At 38.6% G+C, this 27,151-nt stretch overlaps 1 long non-coding RNA gene across 1 annotated transcript; it reads left to right on the top strand.

Annotated features, from left to right (window-relative positions):
* The first annotated feature begins 11,580 nt into the window (after positions 1-11,580).
* LOC129923196 (uncharacterized) lies at positions 11,581-24,312 on the top strand. The gene is made up of 3 exons (XR_008775127.1): positions 11,581-11,721; positions 22,613-22,740; positions 23,419-24,312. It is a non-coding gene; the product is annotated as an uncharacterized LOC129923196 (long non-coding RNA).
* The last annotated feature ends 2,839 nt before the right edge of the window (positions 24,313-27,151 follow it).

Genomic DNA, 27,151 nt, shown 5'->3' with positions numbered 1-27,151 from the left:
AATCTTTGGAGGCCTTCAAAAGTGCTAATAAAGAGGCGAAACAAATGGCTAGAAAATGTGCTAACAACTTTTGGAGGGATACCTGCAACAGAATCCAAGACAGTCTCCACTCAGGAAATAGCAAAGCTCTATTTGATGGCATCAAAGCGGCCCTGGGTCCAACAGTGTCTAAGCCTGCCCCCCCTTCTATCCAAATCAGTAGAAAAAATTACAGATCAAACCAAGCAGCTAGAACGATGGACAGAACACTACCTCGAAGTCTATGCCACGCAGAATACAGTAGACGATGTCGCCCTGGCTTCTCTACCAGATCTTCCAGTACTGGAATGCCTAGATGAACTTCCGAGCCTTAGTGACCTCAAAAAAGCAATTAACTGCATAAAAAATAGAAAATCTCCTGGGAGTGATGGTATCCCAGTGGACATGCGTGACGCAACTATAGTCACAATATACAAGAACAAAGGGGATCGGAGTGACTGCAACAACTACAGGGGTAACTCTCTCCTCAGTATAGTGGGCAAAATCTTTGCTAGAGTGGCAGTATCCAGGTTGCAAGTGATAGCTTCTAGAGTCTACCCAGAGTCTCAGTGTGGATTCAGGAGTGGTAGATCCACTATAGACAATGATATCTTCTCTACGACTACTGCAGGAGAAATTCAGAGAGAGAGACAGACCCCTTTACATTGTTTTTGTTGATCTGACTAAAGCTTTTGACATGGTCAGCAGAAGTGGTCTTTTCAAACTCCTGAGGAAAATAGGTTGCCCTCCCAAACTACTGAAGTTAATTGAGTGTTTTCACGAGGAAACTAAATGTACTGTCAAATTCAATGGAGCCCAATCAGCACCTTTTGAGGTTTGCAGTGGTGTCAAGCAGGGATGTGTGCTCGCACCTACTCTGTTTGGCATATTCTTCTCCTGTCTACTGCATTATGCGTACATCGACATAAACGAAGGTGTGTTTCTCCATACAAGATCCTCTGGAAAACTATTTAATGTATCAAGGCTGCGGGCAAAAACCAAGGTTAGGAAGCTACTCGTCAGGGAACTCCTGTATGCTGATGATGCAGCTATTGTGGCTGATTTTGATATTCAGCTACAGTCCCTGGTTGACAAACTATCTGCTGCTTGCCAGAAGTTCGGCTTAAACATCAGTCAAAGCAAGACTAAGATACTTGTCCAAAACACAAACACTGCACCTCAGTAAGCGTTAATGGCCAACCACTAGAAATTGTTGATCACTTTTGTTACCTTGGCTCCATCATATCCAACAACACTCTACTGGATAAAGACATAAACAACAGGATAGCCAAAGCAATCGCCACCATGTCACGGTTGCAGAAAAGAGTCTGGGACAACATATTGCTGACTAGCAGTACTAAAGCCCTAGTCTACCGGACCTGTGTGTTGAGCACCTTGCTGTACGGAAGTGAAACATGGTCAACCTACTCATGGCAGGAAAAAAAGCTGAATATCTTCCACCTCCGATGCCTAAGGCGGATCTTTAAAATAAGGTGGCAAGATAAGATAACCAATGAGGAAGTGCTACAAAGAGCAGGATGCCAGGACATCCGCTCTATTATCAGCAGCAGACGCCTTGGCTGGCTTGGCCACGTTCGTAGAATGCCAGTAGGTCGACTTCCACAGGACATCCTGTATGTCGATCTAATAGAAGGCAGGAGAGCCGCTGGTCGCCCACTTTTACGTTATACGGATGTATGCAAACGCGACATGAAGCTCTTCAAAATTGACACTGGCAACTGAGAAGAGGTGGCACTGGACAGATCCACATGGAGAGAGAGCATAAAGATTGCAGATGTCATACACAACAGAAGCAGAAAGAAGGGTGAAAATGCAACGGCGCCTGGTGATTATATATGCCCAACCTGCGATCGCAGCTGTGTATCAAGGATTTGCCTCTTTAGTCACACAAGAAGTTGCAAAGGGAAAAGATCGTCTCTCGAGACGTAAAATGCCACAGATTTATAACCACGTGTATCCCATTTATCCATCCATATATTTAACCACGTGTATCCCATTTATCCATCCATATATTTAACTACGTGTATCCCATTTATCCATCCATATCTATAACCACGTGTATCCCATTTATCCATCCATATATTTAACTACGTGTATCCCATTTATCCACCCATATATTTAACTACGTGTATCCCATTTATCCACCCATATATTTAACTACGTGTATCCCATTTATCCATCCATATATATAACTACGTGTATCCCATTTATCCATCCATATCTATAACCACGTGTATCCCATTTATCCACCCATATATTTAACTACGTGTATCCCATTTATCCACCCATATATTTAACTACGTGTATCCCATTTATCCATCCATATATATAACTACGTGTATCCCATTTATCCATCCATATCTATAACCACGTGTATCCCATTTATCCACCCATATATTTAACTACGTGTATCCCATTTATCCACCCATATATTTAACTACGTGTATCCCATTTATCCATCTATATCTATAACCATGTGTATCTGATCGAAGCTATTTATCTTTCCTTAGTTGCATCACATTCAACCGTCTGTCTGGTCACCAAGTCATTCCTTTATTCTGGTATAATGAAACTAAATACACTCATTAATTCAACCTTCTGTCCTCCGTACGATTAAAAGTAACATGATAGTAACAACAGATGCACATATTAATAATAGACTTTCTCTTCGAATTCAGCGAGTTAAGCGCAGAACTCCACACTTCTGGTACATAAACATTTTATGGCATCTGATACATATCAAAACGTGGCAATGCCATATAGCCTAGCGGCTTATTAATTCGTTTAGTGACCTTTTGAAATTAAAAATGTCCCTTAACTATTCGGTTACCGATTGGCTGGGAAGAGATACAACCCCTCTCCACTCCAATAAAAAAAAAATAAAGACGCTTCCATCTCCATTGCATACACCTTTTTTGATATTTAAGTCACTGATTGGAAAGATATTGCTGTTTCACCATCCTGCATGCTGTGGGGTTGGAAAGGAGGGGGGGGGTGGAAAGGTCATTGTAATGGACAGCCAGCTGATAAGAGAAATGATCGAGAACAAAGGAGGCCAATATCGACAGTGAAAAAACATCCGATGGAGAGAAGGGCGATGCAAAAGAGCATATAAAGGACATTGAGGAGCAGTATCCTTATCCTAATCCTAGCAATACTACGGGTGGAGTTTGAAGCCTTCTTTACGGTTAGATCATTTGGACATGCCCCGATGGATTACAAGCCCGCATTTTGTGTTCTTAACGAATGTGTTATGGTTGAGTTGGACACGCTTGAATGAATGGGAACTGCGTTGTGGTTCTTTTGGACCTGAAGTTGATCATGCCTGTCATCATCTAAAGACGTGTGTTCTTCTCTTTCCTGATACAGTGCCATGTTAGCTTCATAGTGTAAACGGTCTTGTGTATGTGGCCGAGTGGTATTAACCGCTTGGTTACCTAAGTGAGGGAGCTTGAACTCGAATCCCGATTAGACTAAGATTTTCAATTTGACTCGAGCTGAGTTGTAGGGGTCTCGGGGGTCGAAACTCGGTGAAGACTGGGATTTTGAAATTCCGGAAGTTTTAGGACGCCCTTCCTGAGTCCACACAATTATAAAGGGCACCTGACATTAGTTGGGGAAAGTAAAGGCTGTTGGTCGTTGTGCTGGCCACATGACATCCTCGTTAACCGTTGGCCATAGAATTAGATAAGCATCATCTGCCCTATAAATCTCAAGGTCTGAAAGGAGAACTTTATTTACCGAGTTGTGTTAGCTAGATAGGCCAACTCATGCCTTCACAGTTGCACAAAAGAGATTAGTCTAGACTCAATAGGGTGACTAGAGACTACATACAAGACAACATCCACGTATCATTACAACAGACTATTGCTTGTCCTTAGTGGTCGTTAATAATAACTGAAGTCATTTTAGCAAGCCAAACTGGCATCGTTGCAGATTTTTCTTGCACCTAATAAGAAAGTTAAAAATAGCTCACAGAGAATATGCCACCCTCACCTAATTGACGATACCAACGTTGATTTGACCCCATAAAATTAAATTATATTTTGGTTTTAGAAACTTAAATTAAATTTGAGTGAAAAGAGCATGCAATCCTATTTAATTCTATACCAAATAAAACATTTACTGATTACAAACAAAAACGTTATTGAAGTTTAATTATAACTGATTATTGAGATACACATGAGCGAAATTAATAATTTTATTGGAACGTGAAAATAATTGCGGAGAGAAAGAGTTAAAACTTAGGCTGATTCTTCTTCGACTCTATATCTAGATTGTTCACCAAAACTAAAACTTAGATCAAACAGTATAAAAGGAAACGATTGGGGAATCAGTTGTACATTAAAACTAATATTGGGTTTTTTTTTTTTGCGGAGATTATATGCGCTATTTTAGTACTTTACCTATACAAACAGAACGCGATGCTTTTTGTGTGTTTGTGGTTACGTCCTAAATTGTTTATTGACGTATTTGTTTTCTTTGCGGTTTCGCACCTGTCATCTGTATTGCTACTTGAAGGCAAGTCTGTGAAAAGTTGGTGGCTGGATCACTGGACTAGTATGTGACAAGAAGCCGAGAGAGAAACAAAATGCTTGTTCTTCCATGCGAGAATCTCTAGTTAAAAACCCAATGTAGGTAATGATTTGAATTATATCATCATCAATGCCTGTGTCCCTTCTGGGGCATAGGCCACCAATCAGCTTCCTCTGGGCGAGTCTTTTCAACTGTCCCCACGTCTTGCCCATCTGCTTGGCATCTGCTTCCAAATCGCGGCGCCATGTATTCCTGGGCCGTCCCCTCTTCCTCCTTCCTTGGGGGTTCCAGGATAGGGCTTGCCTTGTTATATTGGATGAAGACTTGCGGGGGTGTAACCTATCCATCTCCAGCGTTTCTGGCTACTTCAATGGGCTGCTGTTTTGCTCTTTGCCACAGTTCCTCATTCGAGATGTCTGGCCAGCGGATCATAAGTATCCTCCTTAGGCAGGTATTGATAACTATTTGGGTTTTTTTCATGGTGGTGACGGTGATTTTCCAGGTCTCTGCTCCATAAAGTGTAAATTGGCTTAATAATGGAGCATGATCTTGGTGGTGGTGCTTATTTCCCTAGATCCCCAGGTGTTCTTCAACTGATGGAACCCTGCTCGAGCTTTACCAATGCGGGTTCTGACATCTGCATCTGTTCCTCCATGGTGGTTTAGAATACTGCCGAGATAGGAGAAGCTTTCCATTTCTTCCAGCACAGATGCGTAGTAAATGTATTTCTGGAGCCCTGAAGTTCTACTTGTAATGTGATGTAATTTGATGTAATGTGATGTAATGTGGTAATCATGTGAAAAAAAAACGCTCCACAAGTTATTGTCTATGACTCAGCCAGAAAAACAACAACAATGACTTAGCAGAATTTAAGTCTTTGATTAACATGCCTAAGAACACGCGTATGACGTAATCATCTTCTTTTTGAAGTAACGTCTGTATTTTATAAGATAAGATAAGATCATTTGTACAGTTTTACAGTCTATTTAATTACAAACTATTTCTGCTTTAATCTGTAAGATAGTTTTTTAACGCGTAAAAAGTCCTAGTCATCCCAAATGTTACATACCCCACAGAATCCCCCCCTCCCCATGCTCAATGTTGCATGGCTTCCTCCCCCTTCTCCAGACATTTCCCCTTTCCCCCATCCCATGCCTACTGTTACATTGCTCACCCCCTATCCCATGCCTACTGTTACATTGCTCACCCCTAGGCCATAAATATTGATTCAGTTTTCTTTATTTTCCTTCGGTTCCTGTTCAGTTCCCAAACCAACACCTTTGGGTATGTAAATTAAACAATGCACGTTTTTCCATGGCGCATTCATCTCTTTCTCCTGGTCTACAATGAACATGACTCGTGAACAAACAAACTGGCGCACTCGCATACAAATCACTTTATTTTGTAATGACAAGCTTAAACATCGATCTGGCAGACGACAATGGAGAACACACCTATAATTCTGGGTCATTGTTTCTACCTTCGTACTGCTACCTTTGTCCCGACCTGGCGCCCTGCCCCCACCACGGCCTCATTCAACTCCGCCTTCTCTTCAGCCATTGTGTCCGTGAATGGAGGACAATAGCCACCCATTACAATGCAGTCCTCTCCCCTTTTTGTTCCCTTTACTTCCCCCCCCCCTGTTTCTTGTCCTTCTGGTCCGTAGCTTTGAAATGTCATAACAGACTTCTATCCTTACCGTCTGTTTCTTTCAATTACTTAAAACATAAACTAAAAAAAAAAAAAGATATCCCAGGAGTGGACTGGGTCTTTGATCTCGGATAATAGCGTGAAATGTGTTTTCATCTCTCTCTCTCTCTCTCTCTCTCTCTCTCTCTCTGCGTAGCTTCAGATGTCTAAATCGTAGATGAAAGAAAAGTACTCATAAGCACACGTACATTTTCAAAAGTTGTAAACCAGGACACACAAAGGCATGCACAAACACACACAAGGCATACACAAACACACACAAGGCACACACAAACACACACAGGGCATACACAAACACACACACGCCCCTACATAAGCACACGATTTAAACGTAGATCACACAAACAGTGTGTTTTTTACTTTGATTCCTCAGGGCTTCCTATACGTATGCCTTGTGCATATATCTGTCTAACGAACAAACAAGAACTGAAACTAATCTGGTTTGAAATGTACTCTAATATATCTTCAGGTCTGATTCTATCTTGTCAAAGTCATGTGTTTGATTTAAACACGTTCTTAATTCAGAATTGAATCAATCTTTAGCTATAAATATACAAGCAGAGCGATAGAGAGAAAAAGAAAAACGAACGAATCATGCAGTTATCAGGCGATTGCTATTATGCGAAGTCTGACTCAGTGGAACTGCTGCATCCCCGCTAAGCGTTAACAACGCCTCAATAAATCCCCATTAACCGAACATCCCTAGGGCCCTTGGTGACAACAATGAACATAGCAATAAACAAACTCGTACTCACTCCAGATCGAGCTGCCCGCCCCCCCCCCCACGGCCCCACGCCCGCACCTAGTCATGATTCCCTCCTGTTTCAAGCGTAAAGTCCAGCTAGATGAGTTGTGGAGATAGATTACGTTGTATCAATAAGATAAAAACTGAATACAGGGAGATAGTCAACATGTTTAGACCTCTCAACAGCTGATTACAATAAACATTCATCCGCGCCCCTTCCCCTTCAAAGTGGTGGTGGGGTTTTTCAAAGGTAATGACTTCTGCGTCAAATGTCAGTGTCTTTGAGTACTTTTGTAGCACGTGCTGTTGTCAGCTGGCTATCTAACAGAGGAATGACACTGCCGTCAAAGCAAGGGTTCTAAAAAACAATGGCGCTTCCCTGCGACATCATAGTCAAAAACTGTAACAAAATAAACAACAACAAAAAAAAAAGGCCATATATGATTGTTAGGGCTTTCTTCCATTCCAGCCACTGCAATAGACTTGGTCCTTAGGCAGCCCAACGTTTTGTTTGGCTTAACTATTGGCCTAATCGTCTCCTGTATTGACCACTCGAGAGCCACGTCGACACTGAAAAGCATTGCCCTGGATACAAAGCAAAATTTAGGCCCAAATTTTCATACAAAAATCTAATCCACGAACATAAATTACAATCTAACGCTAAAAAATGTATCTTCGCAGATCTATGCAACTAAGTAAATAAAATCTGTTACGTCCATCACCTGTGTATGTTTCTAAATGTAGATCTAGATCGAAGTTGAGAAGTGACAGAAAATGGAATCAGTCAATGGTATAACAGGAGAAAGTCAGCAGGAGGAGACTTGGAGGAGAGATACAGACTTGGGATTTCTCACTGTGGTCAGTACTTCTTAGAACTTGTTAGTAGAAAGCACAGTTGCCGTGTCCATACCCAGAGTTAGCTGTGAACAATGAATAAACAGCCGATGACCAACTGGTTGGAATCAGTCAATGGTATAACAGGAGAAAGTCATCAGGAGGAGACTTGGGGGAGCTACCACCTTTTACCAAGCGCGTCCCCAGGTGGGGTATCTGGAAATTTAGGCACCGGATATTTAGGCACCGGATATTTAGGCACCGGATGTTTAGGCACCCGGAAATTTAGGCACCCGGATATTTAGGCACCCGGAAATTTAGGCACCCGGATAATTAGGCACCCGGAAATTTAGGCACCGGAAAATTAGGCACTTTTTGACAAGGCGGAAAATTAGGCACCGGATAATTAGGCACTCTTTAATTAGCGACCTTAAATTTGAAAATAGTTTTAAAATTTTAACGTATATGTTATCCTTAGGCTATGGGCTATCGGTGACGTTATAAAAAAAAAGAGCAACTATAACGATTCTTACTGAATTATCATGATATAAAAGAAAAGCTGACAAAACGAAAAAAAAATGACAATCGTGAGAATGTGTAGAAAAAATGACTCCGGATTAAAAGTCATTATAAAATATAGACCTCACAGGATTCAGGGAAGGGGAGGTAGAGTTGATTCTCCTCTCATTGCTTCCTGACCTTAGCTCTTCCTCCTCTACGCACTCCCACTAAAGGAGAGGATTTGTGGCGGATAGATGTTGAACTAGGTCGTGAAAATGACGCAATGAGTCTCAAGGCTACACACTGGAGTACAGGGCAGGGTACAGCATTGAACATAACAGCTAAAATGGAAGTCTGGAGAAAATTGTCTTCTTATAGTGGGAATGGAAATGAACAGGGTGGATTTGCGCGCGTTACTTATAGGAATTAAATATGTTGATAAACTAAAGTAGAATACATATTTTATAATACCATTAATATCTATTATCAACACTCCTTCAATTAATTTTTATTGGATATATATATATATATATATATATATATATATATATATATATATATATATATATATATATATATATATATATATACATATATATATACATATATATATATATATATATATATATATATATATAATGTAAATGTATGTAATATAATATTTATATAAATTGCAATGGAAATCACAAAACGGCTAGAAATTACGATAAAATATAATGTTTTGAAAATTTTAAAAAAGTTTATGGAAAAGACAGATGAGTTAAAAATTTAAATATCATTTTTTTTAAATATTGGTCTCTTATTAATACGTATTCTGCTTATAGAAGGTTGTTGATGTTCCAATTTAACCCCGCCTTCTCTATCATAAACCAAATATATTTATTACAATTTTCGAGAAGGTATGATTCCTCCATTCCTTTTGTTTTCAGTAGGCCTACCTTATACAATTTTTTTTCTTCAGAATGAATAAAAAAAAAACAACGACAAAAAATGTTTTATACACACATTATTAAACACACACACACACACATATGATTAAAAAAAACAACAACAAAAAACACTCGTTTCCCTAACTTTCAAAACTGCCCAATGAAATTTAACTATCTTCATTTCCCTTATATAAATTATTATTTTTATTACTGTTCTTATTATTATGATGGTTTTAACAGAAATGTGTCTACCAAAGTTTTTGGAAGGCCTCTAAAATATAATCCCCAGACTTCCATTTGAACACCTTTGTGTTTCCATACCATTTAAGTGAGAGTGTGTGCGCCCCCCGCCCCGCCCACCCCATTTTAAGAGTACGACCCCTCCCTTTCCCACAAACATAGGGCGAATGCGATTATATATATCACCAACACTCCCTGACATAATAAAAATATTTTATAATACTTTTTAATCATAAGAATTTACATTAGTAACTAAATATTCACACAAATTGAATAATCATCCATTTAAAAAACTAGCCATTCAACCTTAGGGGTTGGTGATGGACGGAAGCAATGAGCGGAGAATCATCTCTACCTCCCCTCCCCTGAATCCTGTGATGTCTATATTATATAATGACTCAGGAGTCATTTTTTTCCACACATTCTCATGATTGTCATTTTCCCCATTCTGTCAGCTTTTCTTAAGTTAGAATCGTTATAGTTGCTATTTATTATAACGTCACCGATAGCCCATAGCCTAAGGATAACATATACGTTAAAATTTTAAAACTACTTTCAAAATTAAGGTCGCTAATTAAAGAGTGCCTAATTATCCGGTGCCTAATTTTCCGCCTTGTCAAAAATTGCCTAATTATCCGGTGCCTAAATTTCCGGGTGCCTAATTATCCGGGTGCCTAAATTTCCGGGTGCCTAATTATCCGGGTGCCTAAATTTCCGGGTGCCTAAATATCCGGTGCCTAAATATCCGTAAATACGCGGTGCCTAAATATCCGGTGCCTAAATTTCCTAAATTCCCAGGTGGATAGGGGAAAGACCCTTAGATATAAGGGTTAGCTGTGAATAGCAAATAAACAGCCGTGGACCAACTGGTTTGCAGTCATGGAGGATGAGGTGAAGTATTCCAGTGGTTAGAATATTTACTAAAAACATCTCAGAAATCCAGGGAAATGATTGCAAAAAGCGAGTATAGGGCGCTCTAACTCTAAACCCGGGTAGATGAAACCCGTTAGCTAGGGATAGCAGTTCATCTAGGAGAGAAAACTCCGAAAATAAACACCTGCTGCCTTGCAGATGATCTTGGATGATCAAAGGCTATGGGAGCACACCCAGAAAGAAAATCAGGCTGAAGTCGGAGTCTATAGGCCTCCTGGCGCATAACACATTGACACGCAACCTCATCTATGTTGGAGTTCTGAAGAAATCAGGAGGAGACTTCGAGGAGAGATACATACTTGGGATTTCTCACCGTGGTCAGTACTTCTTAGAACTTGTTAGTAGAAAGCACAGTTGCCGTTGTCCATACCCATAGTTAGGTGTGAACAATGAATAAACAACCAATGACCAACTGGTTGACGATCATGATGACTAGACTTTGAGATCCATTGGTTGTATTTGACTAAAACATGTCAAAAACGTATGTACACGGCATAAAAAGCCATGAATATTGCCAGGGCCGGCCTTAGCATACTGAAACCTATGCGGTTGCAATTGGCCTCGCACTTTCATAGGCAACGCGCTAATTCTGGGTGGAAATTATTAAATTAAACCATTATAAACTATATATAATAACAGGGTCTCCGCAGCCTCCTAAATTTTCCAGGGCCTCCTGGAAATCTGTATTTGCAAAATATACACACAAAAAAGTCCTGGAAATCTCATGAAATAAGAAAAAAATCTATTGAAAACTCATATCTCCTGAAAAATAGACAAAATTGACATTTAGGGGTGCCAATCCGATAAAACAACGGCAGTCAGCTTTCATTGAATAAAAATTTATTGTAAAAACGAATGCATTTTCTAATACAAAATCTAAATTTTGACATTTTGCTTATCCCTACCCACACTGGGCCCCGCGCTAACAGTTTCGCATAGGGCCCCGCAATTTCTAGGGCCAGCCCTGAATACTGCGATCAAATTCTGAAAAATGTTGTAGATAAACTAAGAGAAATAACTCCCGAAATTAAGCAATGACATTGCAGACGATCATAGATGACCCACAGCTATAAAAGCACAACCAGAAAAGAAAGCAGACGAAGTCTGATTTGTAACATAGGAAGGAAGAAGAGTGTAGATATGCGCACAATTTTGAAATGCAAGTAAAGAAAAAGACCCAGTGTGTGAAGCATGATCGACTTCTCATTGTTTGCTACTAGACCTGTTGTGTAGCCGGCTTATTCCATTTTTCTTGTATGTATTCATAAAATGAACTTAGTAACATTCGTGTGCTTATGGGCCTACACATCTGCGTTTATTATAACGTTAAACTAACACTGAGTTTGTAACTCCATAGTGATCACAGTGTATCCCAATAAATAAATAAGTCGTTATCTCGAAATTGTTTCATCGGTTCTAAGTGAGACAGGCTCTCTCGCTCGTAGTATGTTAAGTGTCGGGTATACATGTAGTGACCATGCAGTCAATACTAACCTCTTCTAGCCTACATTCTACTGTGTCCTCTCTATTGTGTATCTCACTATTTTATATGTCTCATCCTGTAAATAACGCAAGAGTGAATCTCAATGTTTAGAATTCCTTATCCTAATTCCTTCTAACACACTAGCCAGAGACGTACCGAGGGGGTGGGGTCGGTGGTGCAGCCGTTCTTTGAGAGGTGAGACCGCTGTCATTGTGAAAACGGTGTCTTTGAATATATATTTGTTAACTTCGTTTTAAATTAGGTGTCAGTTTTTTGTATTGATAAGTGGTGAATGTTCTTATGCAAATATCAGTTACATGCACAATTGTAAGATACGATGTTGGGGGAGGGGCGCTGACAGGGCTTGCTGCCCCTGGCCACTGTAACATGAGTACCTATTGTATTAATAACACTATATTCACTAAGGCCTAACAGTGAGGATGTGTCCACAGATCCTCCATTGTGAGCGTGTGTGTGTGCGTGTGTGTTTTGTTGCTTTCTTTTAATTCCTACTATAAGCTCACACTTTTTTTATAGTCTAAGTGTTATGGAGTGTGTGTGTGTGTTTCTATGGTGACGGTGAGAAAAGGTTAGTTGTGAATGATGCAACATAGATGGCATTGTCGTCTTGGTCTTAGGGGAGACAACTCTAGAACGTGAGATTGAAAGGTTGTGTTGGTGTAGTGAGTAAGATATTGTTAAAGAATATTATTACTAAAGTCTAGTACATTAATTTGATCTCATATAAACTTGATTTTGTCTATATTATAAATAAAGTGTTATTTAGTTTGTTCACAAAAGGAAGTTATTCAAGTTATTTGAAGTCTTATTTGTTAAGATACATTACGCCTACATCGGTTTAGTTGTCTACAAGAAGTTTGGCGATACAAGTCAACGACCGGTAAAAACACAAAGCAAGTTGGAATGAAGAAATTGGAAGTAAAAAATGGGATCATTTATGTCAGGCTAAAATTTAATAAGGCTCTTTAGCTCAGTTGATAGTGCGTGGCTCTAATAACTTGATTGTCCTCGGTTCGATCCCCAAACTGTTCTTTTTTTTTCCTCATGATTCCTATTCAATGACAAATAAAATATAAGTTTGTATAAGGCATATTGAAGTTATTGTATGATTATCAATTAGGGATTGATTTTTGTTTAAACCTGTTCTCTGCTACCTTGGTTAAACCTTAATCATGTTATAATAATTTTAAAAAAATGGTTCAACAAACGTCCGGAAGTGATATATTCATTACAGGCAGACGTGTCGTCTGCAATGAACTCCGAGTGTGAGACGTCAGCCGGTAATGTCGCGAGCAAACAGAAATGAAGCAATGTCTCCAATCAGAGCCCTCTCATAGAACGAGTCCGGATAAATGAGATTACCGGCCCTTGACTATGCATTTAGTAAGGATTTGTTTTGAAACTCTCAGAGTATCGTGTTGTATCTGTGAGGTCACGGACTGCAGCTTGATTCGGTCCAATTCTAATCCAGTATTCGATTTTATTGACTCTAGCGAGTACGATTACAATGAAACTCGCTTCTGTATTTAAAAAAAAAAGACATTTGATCGAATACATGGTTAGGTCTATGTAGACTTATATTTCTTCTCTTGTCAAAATATTTATCCGGTCAGTGAGTTATTAAAACTAAGTCAGTGAGTTATTAAAACTAAGTCATTAAGTCAGTGAGTTATTAAAACTAAGTCAGTGAGTTATTAAAACTAAGTCAGTGAGTTATTAAAACTAAGTCATTAAGTCAGTGAGCTATTAAGACTCGTACATGAAAGCTATATTCTCTCGCCATTTTGGCATCTTGACGACAAAAGTTTATTTCTTCATCCATTGTCTATTGAACGTTGGGGTACCACACATGATCTGTCGACTGTCTTTCTCCATTCCTTTCTTTTTTTCTTGACTAGAATCTTTTACAATGACAGACCTGTCCTTTCTTTGTTGTCTTCCCATCGCTTTCTCTTTGATTTTGCCCTCACTTATATATGAATAAGGCATCTTCTATGCACCGAGAAAGCTATGGACACTGACAAAAACATGAGCCTCAGCTCTGGAAGTAAAGCGTGCCATACGAAAAATGGCCGGCACCAAAGATAATCAATGATCTGATTTGTGTTTGATGAGTAGTGTAGAGTAAGAATATCTTCTTCCAGATACCCCAGACTTTACAAAATACAAAACAAGGCTTATATAAAGTGTAATTGTATCAATTAGTTTGGATCAGTCATGTCATCTTACAGAAGAGCGGTCTAGACATAATAAATAGGTGCGATTATAAATATTTTTACCTAATTTTTTTTTTTTAGCTTTTAGCTTTCTCATCGTGACCTCAGTGACCTGCAACTAAGATATCGTTTCAATGCACTATGGTCCTTCATTTGTCTGGACCTGATGTATAAAGGGAGGGAAGAAGGGGAAATGTTTGTGAATGTTTACATTATCGTTTTTTAAATGCATTTAAAAAATGTTCACTCAGGTTTCAAGAGTCCTCAAAGGGACTAATTCAACTTATAGCACCACATCTGTTAAGTACGATTTCTTTCCCTTGCTCAAGATACCAAACAAAATAATTTATTACCAATAGTTAATTAACTAATTGGTTAATTTATTTTATTGGCTCTTGCGTTTTCGGGTAAAAGAAATATGTGCAAAATTTCAGCTTAATCCGAGATTGGGTGTGGGAGAAATAACGTGTACAAACATTTTACCAACCCTACAAACAGAAAGACAGAGTGCGTTGATATAAGCTTCGTGAAAACAACAACAACTATTTAGTTCATTCTAAGTGGAACCAGCACCAAATATGGCAGCTCGAAGCATTTGGAAACAGCATGAATGTTTTCCGTAGCACTGACTATACGACTTTCGGGACTGGCTGTAAAACAGATGGATAAAAGAAGAACTTTAGAATAGGACACATTAATCTTAAGATAGATTTACAATATCAGAATATTGATTTATTCATGTAAATATGTAATATATAAAGTAATATTATAATGCGTCTATATAACATATTTAAGACAATCATTTCGGACCAACACTAAATATCTAGAAGACAGTAGGTCTATAAAATCCTCTAAAAGTGTCCAAACAAAACAAAAAAAAATGCTGCGCGAATCCATTCGACGATATTCTAGATTAAATTTGCTCTTATGTCAGTCAGAATGAATAGACAGAGAGTGCCTCTTGTTCGTTGATATAGAGGACCACAAGCTGAGAGACTTTAGACTCCATAATGTAATCTTGATCTCCTGACAACTTTGGTCGCGATTCGGGGTGTTGTTTCAAGCCAAGAAATAAATCCTCAATACCATTGTTTCCTACGTTCTGTGTTAGCGTATGACAACAATAGTGTTTAAACAGAGGCATTTATTAAAATTTGTAACAAAACAAAGTTAAAGAATTAAACTGTGCGCTTGAAAATAGCTGTTTAAATGTAAAATAACAATTGCAATAATGGGCAGATATTTGACTGTATATGTCTGTCAAATAGCTGGGTCTCGACAACACTCAATCCTCATTGATCTCAGAAAGGCAACATGCTTCACTACATTCAAGCAGTGGCGTAGCTAGGGAATTAGGGGGCCTGGGGACTTGACCTATTTAGGGGCCCCTGCATTTCGACATTCGCCAATTAAAAAAAAAATCGTTTAGACTCTTAATGGTTTATTGGCGAGATAATGCACTAGTGGCAAAACTCAATTCATATCGCCTCACGTCGTGCTTTCTGTGCAGCAAAGACATCTATAACATCATCTAGATCAGCGGTTCTCAACCTTTTTAGCTTGGCGACCCCTTTTTATACCCCCTTTTTATACCCCCCCCCCAACTCTACCGCGACTCCCCCCCCCCCACGCACACACATACAGCAATAGAAGAATAGACAAACACAATCCATATTTTCGATGGTCTTAGGCGACCCCTGGCAAATCGTCAATCGACCCCCAACGGGGTCGCGACCCACATGTTGAGAACCCCTGATCTAGATCAATGCTGTCTAGTATTTTAGACTCCACGTGAATAGAAAGATTACATGGCAGTGACGTAATATTTAATATTTATTGTAAAAAATTAGGACACTGGATGGCTGCCTGGTTTGCGCGCTGGACTTTCGTTCGGACTTATCGATGGTCCCGGATTCAAACCCTGCCCGCTCCCATCCCCCGTCATCCTGCGGGAGGTTTGGACTAGGAAGTAAATTATCTTCAATATGATTAGGTTTGAAAGTTAACCCTCAAATACGATGTTTACTATGACGCCATCTTGGCTAACAACGTGGATAAGTCAAGGGATGCTACTCGCATAGGCAAAGGAGCATAACTCTTGTAATAACATGTATATGGTCCTATTGTTAAGACGTAATATTTGAGATGTCCCCTAATGGGAGGGAAAAAATTAGGCAAAGGGGGGGGGGCAAGTTGTAATCTGGTGTGTTCGAAGAATTGAACTTTATTTTTTTTTTCGCATTAATATATAAAATCTTTAATCACAGGTCCTAAAAAAAAGTCCTTCCTGAACTGAGGGAAGAAAAGACATTGATAACGACTGTTGAACCGTTATAAAAGGCCCATAACAGTTTCGACCTATAGCTCTTTGCCACGTCACAGGCGTAACGTCACGACCTGTGACGTGCCAACGAGCTATTGGTAAAAACGGACCACAGGTCTTCTATGACGATTGGTCTTCATCTTCAATATTGCTAAATATAAAGATAACATGCTTGACTTCATATTTCGACATTTGTTTTAGGATATACATAGCTATACATGGTTTTAGGATACACATGGTTTTACGATATACATGGATATACATGGTTTTACGATATACATGGATATACATGGTTCTAGGATATAGATGGATATACATGGTTTTAGGATATACATGGTTTTAGGATATACATGGATATACATGGTTTTAGGACATACGTGAAATCGTGAATATACATGGTTTTAGGATATACATGGATAAACATGGTTTTACGATATACATGTTGTTATGATTCTCTCTCTTCTAATCAGGCTTTCTGTAAACACTGCTCAACACACACCACATCTAACTCAAGAACTTGACAAAAAGTGTTCCAAAATAATCGGGTACTTTAATGAGTAAATACAAATAGCCAATACGACAAAATTGGCAACACAATCAACTACTACAAATGTTACACTGTACATCACCGTACTACCGTACTACACTCTACTGTCTCTCTATCTCATCCTGGACTCGTACGTTTCACTCGAGGACTCCGCCAGGACCGACTTCATGGCCGACTAACTGTCCCGTCTCCTCGCTGTCATGTCTTACACACTATCCCTTGGCCCCTTGTCCATCGACATAGCAAGCTTAACTGTCTTACTGGCCTGTGTCACATGTGTCAGCTGATCATACACGCGTCGCCAATAGGGGTTACAAAAATGTTAACACTGCATCTGGTGTGAAATAACTAAAATTAAATCCTTTTTCATTGTTTTTCATTGGTTCCGTCGCTCGAACAAGTTTCAGGAAAGAATTATGGTCAAGAACTGGGGTACACTGTATATTGTATTCAAGTGTTTTAACATTGCATTGGTTCATTGAATTCAATGTTAACATTTCCATTGAAAGAATTCCAACACAAGAGCTAAAGCAGAACTCTTGGAGCTTGGTATGCAGAAGAGATAGGCCAGGTCCCTTCTTCCTGGTTCGCTAGACACTCCATCTGTTACTATTGCTTCAGATTGCAGTGCTAACAACATCACTTTGTAAGCATGCACCTAAACATCGTGTCAAATCCATCAGGATAAATCTTTGTCCTAAACGACAACAACAAAAATAAAAACAAATCTTTGTTCTCTCTTTGTTAGTCATCCAATCAGTTTTACATTAAGCTGAAATCATTCGACGCTGTTGTACAAGCCTCTTCCCCCCCGCCCCATTGGCTTGTGTATTGGCCATGTTTGTCCCGCGTTTGAATGCCGTGAACAAAAGGCTGGACATTTCAACAATTAGTTCAATACCGCGAATCGATCTTTAGGTGAATAGAATAATTCATGAATCCCGAATTGAAGGTGTGAATTCAATCAGGGATCCTGCCACGGTTGGGCTAGATTTAGACATGTTTAATCGCCGTTTACCGTATTGATCTGGTCATTGGAACTAAAATGGAATAGAACAAACCAAGAAAATAACAACGGAAGACGCCATGCAAGACAAGTGGTTTTTCAAATGGAACGAGTCTTTCTCTTTTGGCGGCACAGTATCAAAGCCGCAAGGTCCCCAAAATTCAATGCTACCGTAAGAACGTTATTTTTTTTGTTGCTGTCCATGGACGTAAAGACGTTTTGTGTTTAACCCTCACGCTCTGTCTTATTGTTGGATCATTTCATCAGGCTAATGACGCAAAATACACGAGAATGTGAGAACAAAAAGTTGGCATGTTGAAAGAGAGGGCATAAAATGGAACCAAAGTTAACCGGTGTCAAGCTTCGTTTGTGTTGTGTGACCCTAGTTTCTGACACACAGCATTCAATACAGTTACAATAAAGAATACATAGGATAAACACGTTCTACAGTACTTTTAATGTACTGTCACAGTGGCCCTTAAGAAGAGAAACGTCGCTATAAGTTGTGTGTTGTCTGTTTGTCCGTAACGTTTATACCTCAACAAATAAACAAGCAAAATAAAAAAAAGTCTCTATTAAGTGTATCAATTAGTTTGGATCAGTCATGTAGTTAAATTTGTAATAAGCCTCGGGCGACAATCTGTAAAGGGGAATAACTCATCTTATACCACCACTTAAGCCGATTACTATTTCTTTCCTTTGTTGGAGATACCAAACAAAATAATTTATTACCCATGACTAAATAACTAGTCGGTTATTTTTTTAATTGATTCCTTTGTTGTCAGGTAAAAGAAAAAATGTGCCAAATTTCAGCTTGATCCAGGATTGGGTGTCGGAGAAATAACGTGTACAAACTTTTTGCCCAGACAGACAGACAGAGTGAGTCGATATAAGCTTTGTAAAAAAAAAGATAATGATAATTCAATTTCTGACATCAAGCAGCTTGCAAAGTTTATGAGCAACGTAAAGAGTTTTTAACTTCTGAAAGTGAATTCTTTTGTTTTTAAAGTTAAATATGTATGTCGTTGTTTTGTTTTCAAGGACAGACTATTTTACAACGATTTACTATTAATAGTAATACTATTAATATTGAGGAACTAGAACAGGCACCATATAGAGCAGTGAAATTCATAACAAATTCATAATAAGGCTTGTCTTCGAGTCCGAAGATTAATGAGGAATGCAGTATTTCCCGTGGCTACGCAACCCCATCTGTGACCTACTTATTTTTCCACATCCAGGGAAAGCATAACCATTGTCCGCCGGTGGTCGATCAAGATTTTCCTTTCGCCGTCTGCGTCTGTCCCTGGTAGCGAATTTTCTTTTGGTCTCAAATGTGTATCCCACGGCCTTTGTGAGTGACCATCAACAAATTCATATTCACATTTGATTAGAGTAACAGCTTTATAAAATCATGAAATATAGAAGGCCTTCAGGATAGAAGACTAAAAATCTAAGTAACAATTTAGCATAAAACACTGAACCATAATCTTCAAATACAACAACAAAACCCAATGAAATACTTAGAAAGACACAATGATAAAGACATATCATATATTGTTTCATATGGTAGGAATAATTTGTACAAATACTCCTTAATCCTTATTAGAGCATGGAATGGGTTGCCTGAATCAGCCAAGAAAACCAGCGAGTTTAAGTCATTGACGTATAGTGAAGCCGTTTCAGAGTTAAGTTAATTACTGAAAAAAAAGTGCGTGCCTCAACCGGGATTCAAACCCGCGATTCAATGTGGTAAGCTATTAGGAAGAAATTGTTTATTTGTTATTAGCCTGGAAGTGGCCCCCTTGAGAGTGATGTGTTTCTTTATAGAAATAGCTTTAACATCTAAACTCTTAAGAAACTGTTACGAAATAAAATTGTGTAGAAATCTATTCATGTTTCATATTTTTATAAATGTCTTAGAATTTACTATATATAAATTCTTCATTGAAAAAGTTACAAGATTTCAAAGGCGTTTCAATGAGATAGGTGTCTATTTTTTTAATTATTTTTTTTATAACACAAATTTCCTACTATAAGCATGCGCAGTGCCTTCTTGTCTAATCTATTTTGTAAAACTGTGAGAGACGGGGTATCTGAGAGATTTCTGTTCTAACTTTCGGCGCTCAGCAGACACAACTCTGCTCGAGGCGGGATTCAAACTCAAGCCCTATTGACAGGCGGTTTATACCATTCAGACAGAAATCTAATGACTTTTGAAGACCGGATGGGCTCGACCTAAAAGTGTCGATGTTTCCACTTAAATAGTAGGAAGAATGAATAGTGCCAATGTTTCCACTAGAATAGTAGGAAGAAAAGTGCCAATGTTTCCACTAGAATAGTAGGAAGAAAAGTGCCAATGTTTCCAATAGAATAATAGGAAGAAAAGTGCCAATGTTTCCACTAGAATAGTAGGAAGAAAAGTGCCGATGTTTCCACTAGAATAGTAGGAAGAAAAGTGCCGATGTTTCCACTAGAATAGTAGGAAGAAAAGTGCCGATGTTTCCACTAGAATAGTAGGAAGAAAAGTGCCGATGTTTCCACTAGAATAGTAGGAAGAATGACAAGTGCCGAACTGCCATATCAATCAAACTGTGTGATAGAACGGTTTCTAGAAGGAAACATTCGTTCCATATGAGCCGTCTTATTTTTCCCTTTTATTGCAGCTATTAAAAATGACAGACATTTCATCATTAAACTAAAATATTCGCTGCCCCGTATTTCTGTTATTTAAACGAATTCTCTCGAGCTAAATACATTCCATTCTGGAGCAATTAATGAACGTGTTTGTTTTTCATACTTTGAGTGACGTCCCCCCCCCCTCTCCCCACCCCTACTCCAAACTATTTATGTTCTTTCTGATTTCAGCTCTTTGATGAGTCCAAGAGCTATGAGATAAAAGCACTCGTTGCTGGCTCCTTCATTACAAGACTTATAATGGCAGTTAATGATGAAGCGTCGTGACAGCGCCCTGTCAATGGCCTGAATGGAAACTGTCACTTGCGCCCTTGTGATGAGGCGCGTAAATTGCCACGGCGCCTTGTTTGTTTTCATTTGTTGAATTTATATTTCTTACTTTATATTTTTTTCTTCTTTCGATCCCTTTGTTCTTTTTGATGTGTTGTTTTGTTGTTGTTGTTTTGTTGTCTATTTTTCATAAAGATGAAACGCTGTTGTTGATTGGGTTTCGTTTTCTTTTAATGTTGAAGGAGATGATGTTGTTTTATTTCAGTGTCATTGCTTACAATTGAAGATTTTCATCAATGGTGAATAAATATAAACAGTTCAATATTTGGAGTATCTGGTGTACAAGTGTCGATAAGCTGTGTATTTAGAAAATGTAAATGATACGCGATGGCTGAGTGGTTAAGCGCTGGGCTTGCAAACCTGGGGTCCTGGGTTCGAATCTCAGTGCAGACCGGGATTTTGAACTTCGGGTTTTTAGGGTGCCTCTAAGTCCACCCAACTCTTATGTTGGGGAAAGTAAATGTGATTGGTCGTTGTGCTGGCCACATGACATCCTACTCGTTAACCGTTAGCCAAAGAAACAGATGACCCTAACATCAGCTGCCCTATAGACCGGCATGGTCTGAAAGGGGGACTTTACTTTGACTTGACCGATACATGTTTGTGCTACTTTGTTTTGTCTTGTATGCAAGCGTGACATGAAACTGATCTACACTTACACCAACAAGAGAGAGAGAGAGAGAGATCCCGTGTCAGTCCCACAAGGAGGGCAGACATTAAGAAAGTGTCCTGGTTTGCAAGTTCTAGACTATAGGTCCAAATAAAGGCAAAGATAAATAGTTGAAAAGACAATCTCATGTTCTTCTTATCTTATAAATGACAGACGTTATTTTAAAAGAAAAGATAATTACGTCTTACGCGTATCCTTGTGTTAATCAAGTCATGCATGTTTAATCATTGACTTTAACTCTGCTAAGTTGTTTGTTTTTCTGGCTGATTCAGGCAACCCATTCCATTTTCTAACAAATGGCATTAGGGGAGAAGGAGCTCTAATAAGAATATGTCCTAGCATATGGAATAAGAAATGTGCCATTATGTTTGTGTCTTTCTGAGTATTTTATTAGGTTTTTTTTTTTGTATATGTTAATTATAGTTCACTGTTTTATGTATTGCTAATTTATTATTTAAGGGTTTCTACATTTAGTGATTATACTAATAATGTTTCTATAATCAATTGTGAATATTTATTCTAGTTTCTTTGTGTTCTCTTGACTCAAGGGATCTTCTTATATTATCTTATATGTTACAGACGTTACTTCAAAATAGAAGATGATTAGAGGACGAATATTCTTAAATTGGCTTTACCAACGAAATTTAGCATTTTAGTTTTATGGTCTTGTTTGATTTGTAACAATTTCTCTTAATAAACCTTAATTCTTTATAACATTTTAACATAATTTCATTTAAAAAAAAAAGTATTTCGTGATAATCTTTCATTTATTTCAACACCTAGATTTTTTGAGTTTTTAGTCTGACTAACTGGTTTACATTGAATAAGACAAGCAGTTTATATTTGTTTTAGGTTGTTGTTGGGTTTTTTTCTCCTGAGGGCCGGATTTAGGGGATTGCATGCTGGGCTCGGCACCTCCACAAGAAGGAGACCTCCAAAAGAAATAAAAATAAATCCAAATTTCGATGAGCCAGAAAATTGTAAGTTTTAGTTTTCTCTGCGACATTCTTCTCACATTCTTACCGCTAATACTTTAACACTTTAAATCTTACGTCAGTTGGCAACACTTTCATGGTTAAGATTGTTAAGAAGTGTCTGTCTGGAGTATGCTCGTTAGATGTGAATGCCATATGTTAATCGGAATTTCGACTGGTCAGAAACTTTTAAGTATTTTTTTCCCAATTTTTAACGCTAACACTTAAAAATCTTACTTCGGGTGGCAACAATGTCGTGATTAAGAAGTGTCCGCTTGTAGTTGTAGCTTGCTCGGAATTTGTCAATACCGGTACAGCTCCGGATTTAAGGCAGTGCGTCTACTAAGGGCTTTACCCTCCACAAACTCAAAAATATACACTTTTTTTTAGACTAAAATATGCAAATTAAATATTTAAAAAATAATGAAAAAATGAGATTAAAAGTATATTCTGAAATATGGCTTCTTTTTTTTTTAGATATAAGAATTCATAATGTTCACAATATTCATAAAAGGATCTTTATTTTCAAAGCTTTCCGAAAAGTGTAGGGAACTCCACAAAAACCCTACCCGTGGCTTCCACATACTTAAATCCGGCCCTGATACACCAAATAATTGGCTTTTTTGTGTGGAAAGACATGCTCTTATTTGTTTTCTATTTCTAAAATTCTTCTAATTCTTACAGAGCTAAACGAGAAGCCCCCGTGTAACCAACAAGAAAACTAACGAACATAGACGCAGCAAAGTCACTGACCTTCGGACTTGAACTTGATGGACGACGAGACCACGAGATCCACGGTCATGTAGAGGGCAACGTGCAAGAAAGAGCTCCGGACAACTGAAGATGATTAGAGCCATTTAAGAGGATTGGGTTGGAAGTAATCTATAAGAATTCTGGCTTCGTTACGAGTTCTAACCAAAGAACCATTACTCTATTAGAGATTCTCGTGTATAGCGTAAAGATATAGACATCTAACTTTTTGGTGGATTTCTATGAATAGAAAAATTTTAAATGGGTGCCTCTGCTATATCTTTATTCAAGTCACTCCTTCATGGATGGTGCTTGGACGCTGATCTCAAAAATGGTTTTGACGATTTACCTAGAAATTTAATAGTTAATGTATATCGTTGAGAAAAGAATTAGTAGCTCGTTGACCATATAGGGAAAACTCTTGTTTGTCTGTTATAATTTTTCAAAGTAAAAGTAAATAAATGTAAATTTGGCTAGAGACTAAATCTAGGTCTAGATCGTACATCGGTTTTGAAAGGTCTATCGCGTTCTCGTAAGGACAATACGTTCGGGAATTTCCGAATGTAAAGCTTTATTGATTCAAGAATTTAATAAATGAAATTATGTCTTCCAAGTCTAGATATAAATGCTTATTATTGGAATATTAAATGGTGTATATGTCTATGAGTGTACTAGATCTTCATTCAATTAACCAGAACTCTTTCTCGGGGGAAAGGGGACGGAGTAAAAAAATGTTTTTAAATCTAATATACTTTAATATTTAAGAGAAAAACAATCTCTCAAGAAGTTACATAAAGGAGGTAGTGTCTTTTTTATAATGTTTTTCTTGTTGTTTTTTTTTCAATTGCTAGGATAATTTTTTTTCCTAAGCGCATTTGAGTATTGCACAGTCCAAGTTTCTCTTTTCGTTTGTAGCTCCAAATTTTGTTAGATTTAGTCAGCAACCCTGAAGTTCACTTTAGCGTCCTTGACTTTGTTTAGTTTAGTAAATACAATACAATTACAAGAAGATAAGTTTAAAGATAAGTTTAAAGATAAGTTTAAAGATAAGTTTAAAGATAAGTTTTAAGAGAGCAATGATAAGCTCTTCGATTGCTCGAAACATCATCTTTGAGAATATGGCGGAGTTCAAATACTTTTTACATTTCTCTCTCTCTCTTTCCCCCTCTTTCTCTCTCTCATTTTTCGATGACATCTTGGGGGTGTGTTCTCTATTCAAACCTTAGATATTTAAGACCCGCCTCGAAGTTGTCATGCTCCATCAGCTAAATTTTAACCAAGGGAGACAAAAAAAAAAAGAAGAAAAAAAAAAGTGAGATCATGACATAATATTTAATTTAACAAAAATATAAGGCAAGAAAATTGTCTCAGCTTCAGTAGAGGTCCTCACACGAGACGCAATTATCGGCTAATTTCGTACCATTAAAACACAAACTTCTCCGGGGACGGCTTTCAACAGCCCAATTTGTAAACTCGTTCACCCACCTCTGGGTTACCCCCCTTGGCTCTATAAAAATAGCAGGAAAAGGGGGAAAAAAAGTGCGTGAAGTTCACACGCATCGTGAAGCACGCGCCGAACACTCGCATTAACCCTCGCGACACAAGAGCTAAAGTGGAGGGAGACAACCCCGCGCTAATTTTGCCGGCAATTGTAACCTATTCTCGACGCATCCAGACGCAAAACGCGAAGACCTTAGCACCCTGAGCAGACTTCAGGCCGCGCCCCCTCCTCATTCCTTTACCCAACACTCCCCCCCCCTCTCCCCTTGTTCAAGCCAGCACTTGTATTCCCGTGTATGGGGTTATAATGAGAGTGAACAAACCAGGGCAGTCTCCCAGCTTCTCTTCGGCACAATCCTCGCTAAAGGCGACTTGTTTCCATGATAACAGGCAAATAAGAGCTATGGGGGTGAGGGGGGGGCAGAACGATTGGAGATAGCATCGAACTGGGAATTAGATTTGGTGAAACCCAACAAACAGATCAGCACCCCGGTGTTCAATCGGGTCACCACTCAACCACGGCACGGGGGACGTGGCAAATTGACGAAACGGAGGTTCGGCTTTCTTGGGATTCTGTCTCTCTCCCCCCCCCCCTATTTCGAAATAAGGAACTGGGGAAGAGAGACACGACTGTTAGCAAAGAAGAAAAAAAAATGCTGGGAAGGGGGATATAAAGAGAGATAATAAAGAAAATGGTAGGGGAGATAACAGAATTAAATGCTTGTTTCTTACATGTGGTCAGATTTTTGAGAGGTGCCTGAAGGGATCTAGTCTAATTTGAACGGAACAAGTTCGCGAACATTTTTTTTTTCTAAATAAACTCAAAATTGTTTGTTTACTGTAAGTGTTATGATTTAGGAGTTATTAGGCGATAAGACTCGCCGGATAATAAGTTCTGGCCTTCCTGAGTTAGGCAGTAGGCAAACTATAGACCGCACATATTTTTTACTAAGGCACTCAATAAAAGATGGAAGAAGCCAATTTGCGTCAGGATTTTGTATTATAAGTCAATTTAAGAACTTGTTTGAGGATTTTTTTGTCATATTTTACGCTGTTGGCCGAGTACTGAGCAAATCATGCATAAAATTAAAAAAAATGTTCGTTTGTTTGTAAAATGTTATGCATGTTTCGGATGATCCTTCAGAGTAGAAGATAATTTACTTCCTAGTCCAAACCTCCCGCAGGACGACGGGGGATAGCAGCTGGTAGGGTATAAACCCGGGACTATCGAAAGTCCAAACGACAGTCCAGCGCGCTTACGGCACGACCAGGCAGCCATAAATGAACCAAACTATTGAGATATTAGACTGTGGACAATCTTCAATATATCGTGGAGAAGGTTTATCTTAGCACACAAGAGTGGGAGAACATAGTTTCGGAACACGAACATCACAGAGCGTAAACAAAAAAAGAAATTTTTATGAATGAATCGACGACGAAACAGAAAGGAAACTGGCTGCGCTCCACATCTCAATGATAGTACACCCTTTTTTTTTTTATTGAAAAAAAAAAAAGAAAGAAAGAAAAGCATCATAGACAAATTGGGATTTTTTGCTAGAATTTAAAAAAGGGTAAAGGGAAGTAGGAAAAAAAAGGGGGGGGGAGAAATGGCTGTCATTTGTTCTCTAAATACATTTCTTACATTTCTCTTGCAGCTATTGACTCATACACTTTTTTTTAAATAACCCAGTCCAATATTTTCTTATCTGTGGATGAAGCGGGTGGATGAAAGAGTCTACACGACTTCTGAATGTTTTCAAATCAGCGAATTATGAACATGGTGAAATGGATAGGTCTAGAAGTCGAGAGAATTACGCACTTTGTACCTCAAATTATGTACTTTGCAAGGCAAATATTGTCGTAGACGCCCAGAAAGATCCGGTCTTTAGGCTTTTGATTCGAGGCCGGCATGAAAGAACTTTGGAGGAAACCGAGGAGGCTTTTTGAAACAACGAAATTGCTCGGTTTGTTGATCTGAGGGACAAAAAAAGTTAAGAAAAAAAAAATAACCAAGTACATCGAGACGTTTGGCAGTAAATCAAAGGGAAATAAACGTGCCAAAAAGGAGGGGAAAAAAGAGAGGGGGGGGGGAGAGAAAAAAATCAAGTGATAGCAGTACCTAATTAAGTCGGCCTATAACTGATCCTGACTTCCCTTCTTCGTGTTG

Source organism: Biomphalaria glabrata, chromosome 15, assembly GCF_947242115.1.
Source record: "Biomphalaria glabrata chromosome 15, xgBioGlab47.1, whole genome shotgun sequence".
Classification (NCBI taxonomy): Eukaryota; Metazoa; Mollusca; class Gastropoda; family Planorbidae; genus Biomphalaria; species Biomphalaria glabrata.
Note: the sequence above shows the minus strand (reverse complement) of the source record. Positions and strands in the feature narration are given on the sequence as shown.